General features: G+C 38.4%; 1 protein-coding gene across 2 annotated transcripts in view; it reads left to right on the top strand.

Annotated features, from left to right (window-relative positions):
* PELI1 (pellino E3 ubiquitin protein ligase 1) overlaps positions 1-18,045 on the top strand; it is a 71,251-nt gene that overhangs the window by 11,647 nt on the left and 41,559 nt on the right. The window contains exon 1 of one of the 2 annotated variants that reach the window (XM_080813297.1): positions 1,831-2,428. The exons of the other annotated variant lie outside the window; for it this stretch is intronic. The gene's annotated coding sequence lies outside the window, so the exon portion shown is untranslated. Of the gene's footprint in view, positions 1-1,830; positions 2,429-18,045 lie in introns of those variants that run through there. 2 annotated transcript variants of the gene reach the window in all.

The following is an 18,045-nucleotide window of genomic DNA, read 5'->3' as shown; positions in this document are numbered from 1 at the left end:
TTGACCATAGGCTAATACTAAGGAAGGAAAAGCAATGAAAGTAGAGAGAAACATGACATCTCTGAACTGTTGAATCATTCAGCTCTGTAGCTCACCTCTTCATTGGACTTTCTAAGACAGGTAATACCAGTTTATTGGTTAAGCCAGTTAGAGCTGGGTTTTTCCTGCTTGCAACCAAAAGCATCATAATTAATAACTTTCCTTCACCTTTCACCCCCAAACATAGGCAATTGCTCACTAGATTCTATTAATTCTCTCTTTTAAATAGTGTCTGATTACCCTCGGTTCTGTCACTACTGTCATTGTCACTGCCAATGCCTTACTAAGTTCAGGCTCTCCTCTTTTTTAAAATGCATAAAATGCATTTCTAAAATACATATCTTTTCAAAATTTCATCTGCTTACAGTCCTGGCATGAGTTTCCATTGCATCTAGAAAAGAGTCCACATTCCTTAGCATATTGTATAAGATTCTTCATGATCTAGGCAGTTTCCCTTACTTTTTCTGTGTCTCCTCTCACCACTCCCTCAAACCCATTCTACCAACAATGCTGAACTCTTTGCATAATCAAAATACTGAACAGTCTCCTGCCTCTAGCACTTTGCTCTTGCTACCTTTCACCTCCACCCCCAAGGCTCCCACCCACTTCTCTCTTCCCCTCCTCCACCAAAATGCACAAACACATTGACATGTAGTCATCTTCAAGTTCGAATGTTTTGGAAGCATCTCCTGACCTAGACTGAGTCTGGGGCAGCTGTGCATTAAAGTACCTGGTGTACTTTCCTGTTATAGTATTTATCACATTGAGTCCCTTTATTTACCTGTGTCCTCTGTGCACCGCCAGCACTTTCAAAACAAGGAAACTTTCTTTTACATTCTTGTATCTCTACTTCTGAGAACAAATAAGGTGCCTAGAACATAGTATACTCAATAAATATTTTTTTGAATGAGTAATTATGTGGTCTACAAGCATACGATTTCTGATCTTGAGATTCTATTTGAAAACCTCAATTTTTCTCTCACGAAATGTGTTTCTGATTTATAAACATTAATCTTTTTCTTCCAGGATATGGGTTTCTAGCTAGGCAGAGCAGGAAAACAAAAGAGCTTCTTGGGACAGGTTGCCTTTAGTCCTGTAGAGATCCAGTAACTGTATCCTGCATTTCACCACCCTCCTCCACTACCAATTTGCATCTGGGTGCTCGATATGGGTGTAGACTTAGCTGACCAGCCCAACAGCATACTCAGACCTTAGTTCAGACTTCTGTTATTGCCAAATGAAAGTTTGCCAATATATGTACAGTAAACAATTTTCAACGTCCCACGTATTGTTTTAATTTATGTATATTTCTCAAAAATTGTAGACTGTAAAATAAACAAATCTGGATTATTTTACACTGAGCAAGTAAAAAATACCAATCCAATCCTGAACTTTTACCTTTGCTGGTCTTAAAGTTTGATGTGACTAATTAAGTGAAAAAATTAACTACGGGATTCCGACAGTGTTAATAATAGTTTCATCACTTGTTAGGTTACTGGAAGGCAACTACATTTCTACAAGTCTTAGATAAAACAAAACAAAACAAAACCTTGAATTTAAAGCAGAGAGGATTCGTTTGAGGGAAGGGAAGGAAAATGGTATTTGTGATTCAGAATTTTGAAAGAAAATTAAGCAGCAAGGAAGACCGAAATAGCGACAGGAAGTCAGACTTCACTGGGCACTTGTGAGTGGTGAAGCTAGGAGCTGGGGGTGGAGCAAAGTAGGAAGGACTAGCTGAGGGCGGGATCCCTAACAGCACCTTAAAACAAGAAGGGCCTTGTTCAGCCCGCTGCAGCAAAGAACGCGTTCTCTTCCTCGGTGTGTCGGTGACCATAGTAACAGTGGGGGCCGACCCTCTCTCCTTGAGCATGCGCAGTGCAGAAAGAGCGGGCAGCATCCTCTACGACAAGGTTTCCCTCTTTTCTTCAGTCGGAAAACTACAACTCCCAAGAGACCACTCCGCGAAGCGTCACCGCCTCCCGCCGTGGCCCTGCCTAGTCCCCTCCCTCCTGCCCCGCCCTCTTGTTAGTCCCCTCCCCTCCCTCTGAGTGTGTGTCAGTGACCCAGAGGCTGTGTGAGGCGGAGGGACCGTCGGGGGGCGCCGCCGCGGCCGCCGCCTCCACCAGCAACCCCAGCCGTGCCGCGCGTTCGGATTTGCCTCGAGCCCTCCGGGAGCGCACCACAAAGCGGGCCCTGCGCTTTTCCCTCCGCCCGCGGCTCCTCAGCACTCGGTTCCGCGGCCAACTTCCCTCGCGGGGCTTGGCCGGTTGGCGAGGAAGGCGGCGCAGAACGCTGGGCTGTCTGCTCGCGCTCCTCGCGTACGCACACTTCATCCCCTCGCTCCGGCTCTCGGGGCCGTGCTGGGATTGCGGCCACCAGCAATTGTCCGGTGAGTGTGGCCGCGGCGCGCCGCGGGAGGGATGGTGACGGGGCTGGCGAGGGGTGCGGGCAAGGCGGGCGCGTAACTTCCTCGGCGGCTGCTGGGGGCGACCGGCCGGCTCTCCCCGGCCGCCTGCGCGCCCCCGCGCTGGAGGCGGCCGAGAGCGGAGTTTGCGGCGCGGGCATCCCGCGCCCTCGCAGGAGGAAGCGCCTTTGTCAGGAGCCGGCCCGACGCGCCCTCCCCCTCCGCCCGGGAGTCCGACGCGCGGCGGCCAAAACCTAGCCCCGCGCTCTGCGCGCGGCCGCAAGCTGCGGGAGGGGAGCTCCGCGGGGGCAGGGAGGAAGAGAGAACTGAAAGAGAAACAGGGGGCGGTGGGCTTTTCTTTTGTTTGTGTGAATCTGCTAACTTCTTTCTCCTTCCTTACATAACGCAGACTTCCAAGTTAGTCATTCTTTTTATTGTTGTGATTATTGTCATCTTCTCTGCGTGTCTCTCGCATTTCCTTTCATCTCCGGATCTCATAGCGTTTAAAAACACTAATTAATTACACCTCTGGGGTCTCTACGAAACAAGTTAATATGCCCGTTTTCGTAAGTGGGTAAACTGAGGTCCGGAAGAGCTCTCTAATTGATGGATGCTCTTGATCTTCCGCCGCGCCTAATGTCTGAGGACCTGAAAGCATTTATGAGTAAGAACTCGTTCTCCAATGCCCCGTGGAAAAGTTAAAGATGCTCATTTTGGTTACAGGTTAACTGAAGTCTAAAAGAAGTCTGGGTAATTGTTAGGTAGTTCAAACAATAATTCTTCTTGAATAGTATTTGAATCTTAAAACCTCAAAGGACTCTTGGAAAATGCTGTAAATCATAAACTCACCTCAGCATCTACTTTTATTTTTGTACACTCAGGTCTCTTATGAGGCAAGAGAGCAATGATGGGGGGCAGGAGGGCAGAGTTTTGTTTTGTTTTGTTTTGATGTAGATTTGACAGATATTAATCACTACACACAAGGAAATGTGTCTTGGTTTTAACAGCATCAACAGCCTTCCCTTCGTGTAGTCGTCAAAGAGTATGTTAACAAAAAATTGAGGGAACATTTTATCCATAAGGTGCTGATTGTGCCATGGACTGAAGCTTTAAGTGTTTGAAAAGGTCATCTGTTTGTTTTGGTTCAAGGCTGTGTACTTTTCCTCCTCTGCAAAATGTTTTGTTTTGGTAGCAGCTGATCTTTTGTTTCAGAACTGGCTTTGTCTTTTTCTACATTGAATATGTATTATAATTGAGGAGAGATGTAAAGTGCTGGTTTTTTTGTTTGTTTGTTTGCATTGTAGTGTGAATTTAAATTTTTGAATTGTGGAGAAGGTTCAGTCTTTCAGTTCTTCTGTTACAGTTTATGTTTCCTTTAAAACAAGAAATGTTTTCTCAGAGTGATCAGATTTACATCTCTCAAAACATTGTCCTTATTGTACAAATATATCATATGAATTCCTTTTGTTTTTTATTCACACCAACAACCTCTTCTGGAGGAAAATGCTTAACTCTGAGAACACGCTTGTTTATTTTGGTAGTTGAACCAAACTGAAGGGTACCAAAAATTTAAATTAAGCATCATTTCTCTTAGTTATTTCCTGAGGTGAATAATGATTAGAACGGTAGTAACAGTGAGTACTTTCACTTATCCTAATTACTCCTAAATTTAACTTTGTGTAATATAGTTGTCTCCAAATTTTAGATTCTGGTGGTTCCATCAGAAAAGGAAAGTGAGACATTTGCTCTTTTCATCTTTCTCTGCAGTCCTCTAACCTGCCCCCTTCCTGTAGTATATTTAAAGAGGTCTTGAGTTTAAAACAAACAGTTGGAAATCAGTTAAGTGTATGGAAAGTTGCATGTAGTGAAGTGGTTTTAATGCCTCATCTAATAAATTTGCACCTTTTAAAGGGAAAACTGTCATCTAGGTTTTAATTAATGTATTAGAGGTGCTGTATTGCAATAATGGTAGTATTTATTGACTTAAAGAAAAAGCTAGAAATTGTGTCTTAGTGACAGATCTGGGGTGAAGGAGGAGAAGCAGTGCTCTCCTTAAAATTGTCATTTCAGTGACCTTGCAGTTAGTTGGTTATGTTGAACTTTTTCTGAAAGCTTTTACAAACCAGATTTGCCAGAGGCATCTGTGCTTTAAGGAAGCTACTGACACAACATCTTTACTCAGTCACTGGAGTCCAAAGGCAGAAGCTAGTCTTGACTGGCAAAGGCTGGCATTGCAGGTTTCCTGATGTCTTTGGGGGAACCCTGAAAGAAATGACTGAAAAGCACAGGTCAGGGAACTGAGTCTGGTACCACCGAATGCTAGTCAGGCATGTTTCAAGGGGAAGCCTCTGTAGACTGCTATTTGACTTTGTTTCAGCTTCTTTTCAGATTGTCATAATGTCACTTGTATATTCAGAATCTTGTGATTCAGAGTATGCCTTATGGTAGTTGTCCAGTGGGTCAGAAGTTAAGGACTATACTGTAGTAATCCTGCTTTGCGAACAACTGTTTACAGACAGAAACTTCTGGGGCTGATAAATATTTTAAGCCCGGACTTAGAATTGAAAATTATCTTTCTAACATTCTCACACACATACATCTTACCACTGCAATTCAATATAGATCTATCCTTGTATTTATTAAATCAAAAATATTTGTATGGATTATTTTATTGCATATATTTTAACTGTACAGTATATATTAAAATTTCAAAATGACAGGTATATGATGGCACTAAGATGGTCCCAGGAGTTTCTTTGGAAAAATCATGTTATTCCAAAAGTTACATTTATGTCATTTAATTAAAAAGAATGAAACAAATGTAAGAGCCAGTGGAAAGAAGGAAGAGGAAAATCAACAGAAAGAAGGAAACCTGATAATGTTTTTAAAGAGTACAATATAAAAGATTCCTGGCAACATTATATAAGGGACAAAATTCTAGCTAAAATCTATAAACAGTGAATTCCACTTAGCACTTTCTGTTTATAGATTTCTAGCCATCTTTTCCAGATTCCTTCTAAATATATTACACAGAAAAAGTAAACAAATCATTCTTTCAAGGGATTTGGGTTGTTGGAGATTTTTTTACACATGTGTTAAGGGGGTGGGTGGGTTATTGTTTTTCTTTAAGTTTGACTTCTGCCAGAGAAGATTTACCCCACAGTAATGTGTGGGAATCTCAAAACAAGAAATATTGGTCACTGAAACTAGACATAATTTCAAGTTATGCCACTAGCTTTTTCTTATATTGTCTTGAAAGACCACTTCTAATTTTCCTTTCAAAGATTGAAAATAATTGCCTAACATATTATACTTAGTAGACCCTACATAAGTTCTGTTGTTGTTGCTGAATTAATTTACAAGTAATAAAGAAGCAGCAATAATTTCTTGAGGGAATATCAGGGAATTTGTGGGGTTTTTTTCCCTTTTAAATAGAAATAAGTAATAAAAACATGAATATCTGATTGGAGCCTTTCAATTAGCATAGCTTCCTTCAGAAGTAAACTTAGGAAAAGAGCTTCATCAGGTAATTTAAGAGAAATGAATTGTAAATGAGTCTAAGAAGATGTGATTGTTTTTTCAGAATGTGTAGGCGATGTTTTAGATTTTTTTCTTTGCTTCAGTAAACTCTGTTTCAAAGAACAAGAATCTACATAGTATTCCTTGTATTACCCCTATAAGACTTTTATACACCTCAAAATACCATTTACAGAAAAATAGAATATGTTGCTATTGCCTGTAAATGGCAAAATCCAGACATTTGTCATTCCCCAGTTAATTTTGACCATTCATGTAGTTTAAAAAAAAAGTTCTAAATTCAATACACATGTAATTTACTTCCTTTTCAAAGAATTTATTACTGATTTTTCTTTTATAATGAACCCTTGGGATGTTGCTAGTTCTAAAAATAAGTAGTACCCCTAGTTTCCCACCATCTTCTGCAGTTTCTTTTCCTATCATTTTTTGGCTGCAATTTGCTTTCTCCCCTAAATTGTCTAAAATGAGCTAAGAAAAGTTTTCACATACTTGACAAGAAATATAGTCAGTTATTTATGATGCTAAACTTCAGCTAAATTTCATCGTATAGTGTGCATTAAATTGGTTTTGGAGATAGAAGTATGCTTACTTTGAAAGAGGGAAGGTAAAGTAGGGATAAGAAATTTTACCTTGGGTACCAAATCTGGCTCCCTGCACAATATTTAGAAAACTGGGAGTCCCAGTTCGGACTCAGCAGGAAAGAGTGCTATGATTAGCAATCTCTGCTATTGGGTGGGCAATGGACTTTTGACATGAATGCCAGATATTCATTCGGTATTTATTGGATGTCTTTTATGTATTGGGCCCTGGTCTAGATGCTAATATCACTCACACAGACTAAAAGTAAAAGCTCTACCTTAATGGTGTTTACATTCTAAACCAAGACACAGGCAATAAAATAAGTAAGTAAAATACTTCATGTTTTAAGGAGAAATGGCCTCATTTCTTCTTCTTCCTTTTTTATTTTTTAAAAGATTTTATTTATGTACCTATTTGAGAGCGCTAGAGCATGAGCGGCATGGGGGAGGGTGGAGGGAGGGGGAGAAGCAGACTCCCTGCTGAGCAGGGAACCCTGATACAAGGCTCAATTCCAGGACCCTGGGACCATGACCTGAGCCGGAGGGAGATGCTTAACCGACTGAGCCACCCATGCGACCCAAATGACCTCATTTCTTCAAAAAATAAATAACGAGAAATAAGAAATGGAGAGGAAGCTGTAAGATTAAAAGAGACTTCAGAGGCATCTCCACCAAATGTATAGTGTATGGACCTTAGATCCTGCTTTGAGCAAACTAACTATAAAAAGATGTTTGTGAAAATTGGGGAAATTTGGACATTAGATATTTGATTAAAAGGAATTGTTAGTTTTTATAGGTGTGATAATGTATTATGGGTTTTAAATAGTCCTTTTAGAGATCTAATGTATTTATGAATTAAAATACCATGTTTGGATTATTGCTCTAAAATAATTTGGAGGAGAGAGGAGCATAAATGAAACAAGATTGGCCATATATTGAAAGTTATTGAAGGTAGATGATGGATACCTGAGATTTTTCATAGTCTATTTTTGTGTATGTTTGAAATTTTATGTAATGAACAGTTTATACACAAACATATACACACACAGGTAAGGTGAGGGAGTAAACCTTGCAGATAATCCTGGGGCAGGACACAGGCAAAGAGAACAGCAAGTATAATGGCCCTGAGGTAGAGAATCTTGACTAGAATGCAAGAAACTACAAGAAGACGGGTGTGACTGTGTTAGAATGAGAGAGTAGCAGGAGGTTGGGTAAGAAAGGTAAAGGGAGGGGCCAGGAGACCAGATTGTATAGCACCTGGTTGGTTATCCATCCTTGCTTTAAAGTAAGGACATTTATTTTATATACTTTACTTTAGTCACCCTGAAAGCTGTACACTTATTTCAAGAATACTAGCATTACTCCAAATATTTTTGGAACTACCTTTTTTTGGTAATTGCCTTCTAAGCCATTTGAAGAGCCACACATGAAAATAACTCAGTACTTTATATTTGTTCCTTGTGTTTAAGGAAAAAGGGGGTATTAGCCACATGATATCTCATTTCACTTATCAGATATGATTCAGAAAGGATTTTGGACAGAAAGAAAATAGGAAATAACTTCAGGCTGTTTCTAAAATTCACATCCACTCTGAGAAGGCAATTACTATTTCTAAAAATCAGATCTACCCATAGACTGAAAAGGAATTTTAATAATGTTTTGGACAATTGTAGCATCATTTAGAATAAGGACCTACCTCTGAGAGTGACTAATATGGAAGAGGCTATTACACTCATTGAGATATTTAAGTTTTGTCTGATGCATTAAAACACATCTACACACTAGACCATGCACACTTCTTAATAATTATTAGGTTCTCAAAACAATCATTGCAGGTAAGTTTCTGTGTTGTGTATTCAAGACTGAAGAGATGGCATTTATAATGTAATGAAGTTGTATAACTTTCTTGTTGCTATGGCATATACTTGGGGAATTGAAAGACTAGCACACATTTAGTGTTAGAGACTAATCTGATTCTTAAGTCTTATATTCATGCTTTAGTTCTCAGATTAGTAGTTGCTTCCGGAACATGATGATTTGCCATAATAAAGAACTGTGTTTAAATCTTTTACTAATATGGAAAAATTGATCTCATCCTCCAAATGTTTGAAAGTCCCTCTCAAAGAAACCTTCCATAAATATGGATTTTTAAAATCTTCCATTCATGGGACAATATACATGTAGAGATTACTAACTTTGAATGGTTTTACACTAAATTACTTAAAATGATAAATGATTTTCATTCCCTGTAGGGATAAGTTTTCCAACCTGAGAAACTAAACTTATTTCAATGAGTTTTACTGTGTTGATAACATTGAATTTAAAACGATTTTTATAGTTAATTATGCATAATAGGAGGGCACAATGTTTTCTCTTGTATTTTTCATCAATAATATGTAGGATTTAATGAGATAAGTAGAATTTGTGAACTTTTATTATATAATAAATTGCAAGGGTGCCTGGCTTACTCAATCAGTAGAGTATGCACTCTTTATCTCAAGGTTGTGAGTTTGAGACCCATGATGGGTATAGAGATTACTTTAAAAAAATAAAATCTTAAAAAAAAAAAAAAACAAAAAAGTTGCATAAAGTAACCACTGAGAATATCAGTATGTAACAGTATAAGTATACTTTAAAAAGCTCCCTATTTTAAACATTTTTCAGAAAATTCTTTAATTTCTTTAATTCAACCAGAGTTTTTGGTCCTTTTGGTGTGTATATATGTGTAGGTGTACATATAGATAAATAGAACCTTCCTTCATATACTGTGTATATTATCCGGATTTAGATGTTAGCTTGGGTTATTTAATGTATTTTAAACACTAGTCCATTGACATGAAACAGAGAGCCCATGTTTAATTCCTGGGCTTTCCATTAACTCTGAAGGTCTTTACAAGCTATCTTTGATTCACCTGTAAAATACAATAAAAAGAAAAATAGTTTTTCATGAAGAACTTTGAAATTCTATGCTGGGAATTTCATGGTGTGTGGCTCATCTTAGAAATTGTTTTTAGTCTATTGATTTGGTAGCAGGATTATGAATCTTTTTCATTTCCCTTTTTTTGGAATAAATAACTTATGATGGAGGAGGAAGAGTAAGAGGGGGAGGGGAAGAGAAGGAAGGAAAGAAAAAAATTGGCTCTCACAAAATAGTAAACATGTCCATAGATAATTCTTGTAACTTGGATCTACTTAAATGTCCATGACTTAATGAGCTAAGCCTCAAATTTATAAATTAAGTGGAGAATAGTAATAATAATAATACACTTTCCATTTCAAGAAAAATTGCTTTGCAAAAGGGACATCTTAAATTTCATATTGGCTTAAACTTTGTACCATGATAAAGCCTGTATTTATTTTGGGAAGTAATAACAATAATGAATTGATAATAATGTTAATAATGATGGTGATGATAATTAACAGTAATAAAGAATTATTTGAAAATTCACACTTGGGGCACCAGGTGGCTCAGTTAGTTAAGCATCCAACTCTTGATTTTGTCTCAGGTCGTGAGTTGAGTTGAGCTCCATGCTCCGCGGGAAGTCTGCTTCTCTCTCTCTCCCTCCCTCCCTCTGTCCCTCTCCTTTCTTCTGTCCCTATTCAGCTGCTCACATGTGCACTTGCACACGCTCTCTCTCTCAAATAAATAAATAAACCTTTTTCAAAAAAAGAAAGTTCACTCTATTAAACTCTGTAGATTTTTATAGCATCAGGTTCCAAGATGTTCTTTTCAACTTGTGCTTTGTAAGATATTAGTATTCCACATCTCTGCAGCTCTCACTTCATCTCTTTCTTACTTTCATCTCTTTCTCACTTTGTCACTGGCTCTGTTTATCTTCCTTTGCTTGCTTTAGTGCCCATTGCTCCTCCACCATGTTTTCTACATGTCTGCCATTTTTTATACTTACAGAGTGGGTTTGGAATGAATGAAGAGTGTTAAAGAAGTAACAGGTAGGTGACAAATATAACACTTGTCCTATTTGTGTCTTACCTTCTTAGCTTCTTTTTATCTTTTCTTGCCCCCCTTTTTTGGTGTGTGTTCTAGTAGAGAGATAGCATATTCCATCAGCTAAGAGATAACTATGTGACTAACTAAGATAACTAAGATAACTAGATAACTAAGAGATAACTATGTGACCCAGAAAACACAGTACTTTTTGAACTGAATAATGTAGGAAATAGTAGTACACTCATTGAACTGAAAGCCTCGTGAGCTAATTCTGCATCCATCCAGAACCTATACCTAAACTAGCAAAAAAATTTGTTTAAAGATTTTATTTATTTGACAGACAGAGATCACAAGTAAGCAGAGAGGCAGGCAGAGATAGAGGAGGAAGCGGACTCCCCACTGAGCAGGAAGCCCAATGTGGGGCTAGATCTGAGGACCCTGGGATCATGACCTGAGCCAAAGGCAGAGGCTTTAACCCACTGAGCCACCCAGGTGTCCCTAAACTAGCAAAATTTAAGAGAATTAGCAGCCTAGTAGAATTTCAAAGGCCATTTTCAGCTCTTGGTGCATGTTGTCTTTTCTAAAAACATCAGTCGGGGACTTCATCACTGTAATAATAAATGGCCTTGGAAAAAAACTGCCTGGACTTCTGATAAGGTGCTTTTTGACAATGAAAAGGAAAGGATAAGAAAATCAGTAATGTGGTAAAGAAGTTTATAACTTCTCCATCCTTGCGTGGAATAAATTACAAGGTGATTGGCCCTGATTTTTTGGCTAGTTAGATGCTCATTGTAGTGTTCAACATGTCAGTTGGCTTAATCCTTAGAAGGCATCATAAAGTTTAATTTTATTTTTTAACAATAAGTAAAAACAATTGGAGGCGATTTGTTGGTTCCTCAAAACCTTAATGTTGGACAGACTTCACGTATCTGAAAGCTTTTTAAATTTACTTACTGCTTTACTGTAATTTTTGTTTAAAATGGGATGATTCAGCCTCTGAACTAAGTCCTATCAGTTCACCAAAGGAGCAATAAATTTTGAGTTAGGCCCTTATTAAACTGTTCAACCTAGAATCATGTCTGTGACTTCAGTGACACCAGACCTTTTTTTTTTATTTTCGTCACTGATACTTAGTTAACAAAAAGAAAGTCACAACTTGATGGTTGTGTCTCTTTTAGAAATGGTTTACCAGTTTCTTTGTATATAGTTCACCTCTTAAAGACCAGTCTTTAAAGGCTTTAGCCAGAATCTGCCTCCTTAAGCTCTCTGTAAAATGGCTTCCAAAAAGGATTTGCTAGATTTCAGAACTGAGTAGGTTGTTAATGATTCAGTATGCCCCCTCATTCTCCTCCTACTTCTTAAATTGAAAGCTCCTTCATAGCATCTAGGTGCCCTGAGTCATCATGGCCAAACTCTAAAGAATTTTAACATGGAAAAACTCACCATGATGTAAAATTGTCAGAAAATAATCTGAGTCAGAAATCATTCACTGATCACTATGATACAACCTATAGATTGTGGGCTTCATATAAATCTTTGAATGTACTTACATGTAAGTCATTGTTATAGGACTTATAAATCATGAGGACTTGTTTATTCTCAGTTAAATTTTAATTGGCTTGATTTTTGCTATTACACAAAAAGGATTTTCTCTTTTATTGAATAAATGTATCAGAGAGGAAAAGCAGGTGGATTCTGGATAAAAACCAGTATACCAGAAGTCAAGAGACCTAGATTTCTTGTCCATTTATTTGGTGTATGACTCATATTTCATTTAACCTCCCTAGGCCTTAGTTTCCTTATCTTTACAAGGTTAACAACTCTGTGGTTGCCCTCTTTGGGACCAACCTATGGCAGATATACCTTAATAGCTGACCCCAAATCAGCTCATACTCCCTTTTTGGTACTGCACTGTCAGCAGCTAGATAGTTGGCAGTCTAGATGAAATCTGTCACCTCAACCTTGTAAGGTGTCTACGAACTCCATGATTTTAAATGACTTGCCAATAGAAAGTCTTTTTCTTCGTCTTTACTATTTTTTCACGTTGAACGATCAGAGTTGAAACTTACTCTGTGAATTAAGAATTCTTTGTAGTTCTGACTACATGGCTATCTCTGGATAGCATGTGTGTGTTTCATTTAGGACTATAGACTGAATGTTTATTTCTCCCCAAAATTCACGTGTTGAAACCTAATCCCTTATATGATGATGTATTTGGAGGTAGGACTTTGCGACAGAGTTAGGTCATGAGGTGCGCCTGGGTGGCTCAGTGGGTTAAAGCCTCTGCCTTTGGCTCAGGTCATGATCCCAGGGTCCCGGGATCGAGCCCCGCATCGGGCTCTCTGTTCAGCGGGGAGCCTGCTTCCCCTCTCTCTCTGCCTGCCTCTCTGCCTACTTGTGATCTCCGTCTGTCACATAAATAAAATCTTTGAAGGATTAGGTCATGAGGGCAGAGCCTTCATCAATGAGATTAGTGATCTTATAAAAGAACTCAGATATCTCTCACTCCTTCTGTCAATGTGAGGACACAGTAAAAAAAGATGACCATCTTTGAACCAGGAAGCAGGCCCCTCCCCAGACACCTAATCTGCTAGTTTTGAGCTTGGACTTCCCAGTCTCTGGTACTGTGAGGAATAAATCTGTTCTTTATAAGCCATCCATTCTGTGGTATTCTGTTAGAGCAACTCAAATGGCTAAGGTATATTGTGATGTTAAAAATAGGGGTGCCTGGGTGGCTCATTGGGTTAAAGCCTCTGCTTTAACCTAAAGCCTTCGGCTCAAGTCATAAACCCAGGGTTCTGGGATCCAGCCCCAAGCCCAGCATCTCTGCTCAGCAGGGAGCCTGCTTCCCCACCTCCCTCTCTCTCTCTGTCTGCCTCTCCACCGACTTGTGATCTCTGTCAAATAAATAAATAAAATCTTAAAAATATATATATATATATATAGGCGGGGACACCCAGGTGGCTCAGTCGGTTAAGTGTCTGACTCTTAGTTTCAGCTCAGGTCATGATCTCAGGATTCTGAGATCTAGTCCAAAGTTGGCTCCATGATCAGCAGTGAATCTTCTTCTTTCCCTTTCCCTCTGGCTTCCCACCACTCTCGCTTTCTCCCACTACCCCCTTCTCTAAAATAAAAAATAAATCTTAAAAAAAAAATTGGAGAAAATTCATGGGAACACTTAAAATTCCAAGTGAAGTGGAAACATTCAAAAGGATTAGTGAAGACTTGTTTTAAACTTATTTCAACTCCTAAATGTTGTGATGGCAAAACTGCAGGTTAGTGAGGTTCAACTTGATGTGTCTGTTTGAAAGGTACATAGTGAATCAGAATTAATACTAGCCTGAGAGGCAAAAGGCCTGACTTCTAGCTCTGCAAACTGTTTTTTAGCCTGGTTAGTGTCTTCATCTATGTAATGGTATCAGACCATTGCTTCTCAGGCATTAATGTGTTATGCAAGTTATCTGGGGGTCATATTAAGATGCATTTTCCGATTCTGTAAGTCTGGATGAGCCTTGAGAGCCTACATTTTTAACAAGCTACCAAATGTGTTGATGCTGTATACCATGGAACATATTTTATAAAACTATTATGACAGTTTGATGTTCTTCTGGCTGGGTCTTTAAATCTTAACTCTACTTCTTTTTCTCCAACTCCTTCACATGAAATTTTATTAAACTTGTTTTTGAAGCCTCATTTCTCTAGGTTCATTCCCTTTTTTCTCAGTCTGATAGCTCCTTTAATTTTGTTGTTTTTCCCTTCCCAGAACCAACTTCATAGGTGGTCATTCAAGTTACAAGTAAGGTAGTATACAGAAAGAGGCTTTGATATAAAGAAAACTGGATTTAAATCCTTCTGCTACTGGTTAACAGCTCTGCTGCCTTGGGCAGTTGACTTAGTTTACTTAACCTCTCAAAGCTTTGAATACCTTCTTAGTAGGGTTGTTGAAAGGAATAGAAATACATAAAACCCTCAGCACAATGTCAAGCATAATGTAGGTCCTTAAAAATTGGAAGCTGTTTTTATTCCTCCGGACATCTTGATTTGTAGAGGTGGAAGAAGAGAGGAAAAGATCTATTCCCCAACCCAGGACCTCCCTCCTGTGTGCCACATTTAAATTTTCAGCTGCCTACTAGACCTATTAATCCAAATTCTTCAAACTTCAAACTTACCATTGTCAAGAAGATCTCTTCATTCTTTCAGTATCTGTTCTGTCTCCTTCAATCCTGATGGAAGTTAAGGTTTCACTCTATAAATGCCCAAGCCAGGAATTTGTCAGTTCCACCTTGGTTTCTCAAGTACTGCTTTTCTCTATCCTCATTTCCACATTCCCCTTTGCCTGGGCTCTTTATCCTTTCACCTGGGCTCTTTTTATCTGATCTGATCTTGTTGGTTCTAGTCTCCTCCTGTTTTTCACACCCTCTTCGTCCTCACACATCCTCCATAGTGCTTTCAAAGTTATTTTCCTAGAAATTAATTTTTTCTTACAACAAGTATTTCTTAAATGCTTTACTATGTAGAAGGCAATGTCCAGGCATTGAATATATGGTGTGAGAACAGAATGAGACAGTTCCTAATGAAAAATCACAGACTAGGAAGGGCAGTAGATATTAAAAACAAGTAAATATACAAGTAAATACAGAACAGGGTGCTGAGAGAGAATAACAGGAAGGCATCTGTGTTATATTGTATATTGGATGGTCAGAGAACACTTTCTAAGGAATTAACATTTAAGCTGCTATCTCAAGAATGATGAGCCAGCTGGGCAAAGAACAGGGAATATTGCTTCAGGCTGAGGGTATAACATGAGCAAAGATGCTGAGTATGTTTTAAAAGTGATACGGTAGGGCATGGTTGTAGACAGAATATAGAAAATGAGGAAGAAGGAGTTATTAATGACTTTCAGGTTTTTGCTGTGAGCAATTACTGGGTTAATAGTGGTGCCATTTACTGAAATAGATTAGGGATAGGATAGGTTAGAGCAGGGGGTAGAATCATGACTCTAGTTTGTCAGGTTTGAGAGTCTGAAAAATGTATATATAGTTATGTCAGTCCATTCTGGTTCTCCAGTTAAGCATCTGACTCTTGGTTTCAGCTTGGTTGCAGTCTCAGGGTAGTGAGATGAAGCCCCATGTAGGGGTGGAGTCTGCTTAAGACTCTTTCCCCTTCTCCCTCTGCCTTCCCCCTATGTCTGCCCCCAGCTTGTGTATGTGCGTGCACGTACTCCCCCTCTCTCTCAAATAAATAAATAAATCTTTAAAAAAAAAAAAAAAAACGCCAAATTCTGTCTTGGCTTATAAAGTCCTTAAATTGTTGACCCTCATCTACCTTTAGCTTCTCTCTCACTTTCCTTCATTACTGTGCATAAGTCACAATGAGATTCTCATTGTTCTCAAAACGGTTTTGAACCTTTGCATATGTTATTACGTAGAATAAACATCTTTGGCTGAGACCTTTTCATCCTTCAAAGCCAATCTTCAATATTACTCTTTTATATAATTTTCTCCAAGTTCTCCATGTTTAGGTTAAGGTCTCAGGCTTTTTTACTTTTTATTGTCATTTGGTTAATATTTGTTTAATACCTCTGTTACAGCACTGATCACATTGTATTAGAATTTCTCTTTTGACATATCTAGACACATTTTACTAAACCATGAGCTATGTGGATCCAGAGATCTAAGCTTATTGCTTTTGTGTTCCTGGGGTCTAGTGCATAGGAGCTGCTCAAAATGAATGAGTGGGTATGTTTCTTATACAAAGCAGTCTGACCGTACCCCCTGAACTGGGATGAGTATTCTTTGCTTCCATGGGGTGCAGACACTACTTTTACCATATTACATTGACTTTAAATTGTTTTACATACATTTCTTAAGGACAAGAACTGAGTCTTGGTTTTCCTTGTTTACCTAGTGCCCAATACTGTGCTTAATGTGCAATGAGGAAAATTGCAGTAGGCTTGTAGTTTCATGCAGAATATCTCACCAATATAGCCTTCCTTGATGGGCATTATGGGGGCTGGAGGTAGGAAGAAGGGAGACCCAATATAATTATCAGCATATCTCAAATGTTTGCTTGCTGTTTTTGATAAAGAGATGTGTAAGTGTGTTTAAAATAAATCCCATTATTCCTTTGAAATGGCTGTGAATATCATTTACTATCTCCCTACTGTATCAGTGATACTTTTTTTTTTTCCAGTATTTATCTTACTTGACCTCTCAGCAACATTTGATATTGCTGACTACTTCCTACTTTTTGAAGCATTCTTCACTTCCAGGATGCCATACACCATAGACCAGCACTTTGATGCTGTCGCTTTTTAAAACCTATTTTAGGAGGTGCTACTGTTCTTTCAGATTCCTAAATTTTTGAACTCCTCAAGGCTTAATCTTGGGCTTTCTTTGCATACTCTATACTCATTGCCTAGGTAATTTCATTTGTACGTTGAAGGTTTTCAGGTTTGTATTTCCAGCCCAAGCTCCAGACCTGTATGTATAATTGCCTCTAATGCTCCATGGATGTCTCAAAGGTACCTCAGATTCCCATGCTCAAAGTCAAACTTATGGGAGCTTCAGCAGTACCTGGCTATAAAAGTTGTTGAAGAGTGATTTATTACCCTTCATAAAAATTAATTTCCAGGGTTGTCCTTCTCCCCCACCAAATTCTCTTTAGCAAGAAATAGTTTCTGTACTAAATATTTGACTCACAATATAAAAATCCAAGTACATAGAAATTGACTATCAAAAGAACTACAATAAATCTTTATTGAACTACTACTATGAGCTAAGCACTTGGTCTAATTCTCAAAACAGCCCTTTGAAGTGGGTAATATTATATTGTTGTAAGGTAATAGACTGTAGTGTTTATAAGTATGGACTCTTAACCAAGACTTCTCAGGTTCCCATCCCAAATGCCAGCCCTACCACTTATTAGCCGTGTGACCTCTGTTGATTTACTCATCTGGTCCTCAGTTTCCTCATAAAACAGAGAAGATATTATTTGTCTCCCAAAAACATAATTAGGAGTTAAAGAACTAATATGTAAAGTTGTTTCAAAAATACCTGGTACCTATTATGATAAGCACTGCATACATGTTAATATTATTACTTATTATCTTGGGCTTACGGGTGAGGAGATTGAGCCTCAGTAGGGTTGGTCTAAGACTTATAGCTATTAAATGACAGTGCCAGGAGTCAACATAGACAGTCTGACTACAGAATTCCCACAACCACTCTATTTTATTTCATCTCAACTAATAATAATGTGTCTCATCCTCTTGTACACAAGACTCCATATATCTCACTGTGATCATACAAGTATTGTAATTCATTCTAGTACTCATACCTGGTGTTAAAAATGTAAAAGATCTAAAATATGCAGTTAAAAGCTCACTTGAATATGATATGGGAAACACAAGGATATACATCTAAATTCCATATTACTCCACATGCATTGTTTTTCTCTTTTTCTTGTTAGCCATTAAGTCTCCAAAATCCCTAGAAAGGAGGAGTACTAATTTTATATATTAAAGTATCTTTACTTGT

This window comes from Martes martes (genome assembly GCF_963455335.1).
Source record: "Martes martes genome assembly, chromosome: 9".
Classification (NCBI taxonomy): Eukaryota; Metazoa; Chordata; class Mammalia; order Carnivora; family Mustelidae; genus Martes; species Martes martes.
Note: the sequence above shows the minus strand (reverse complement) of the source record. Positions and strands in the feature narration are given on the sequence as shown.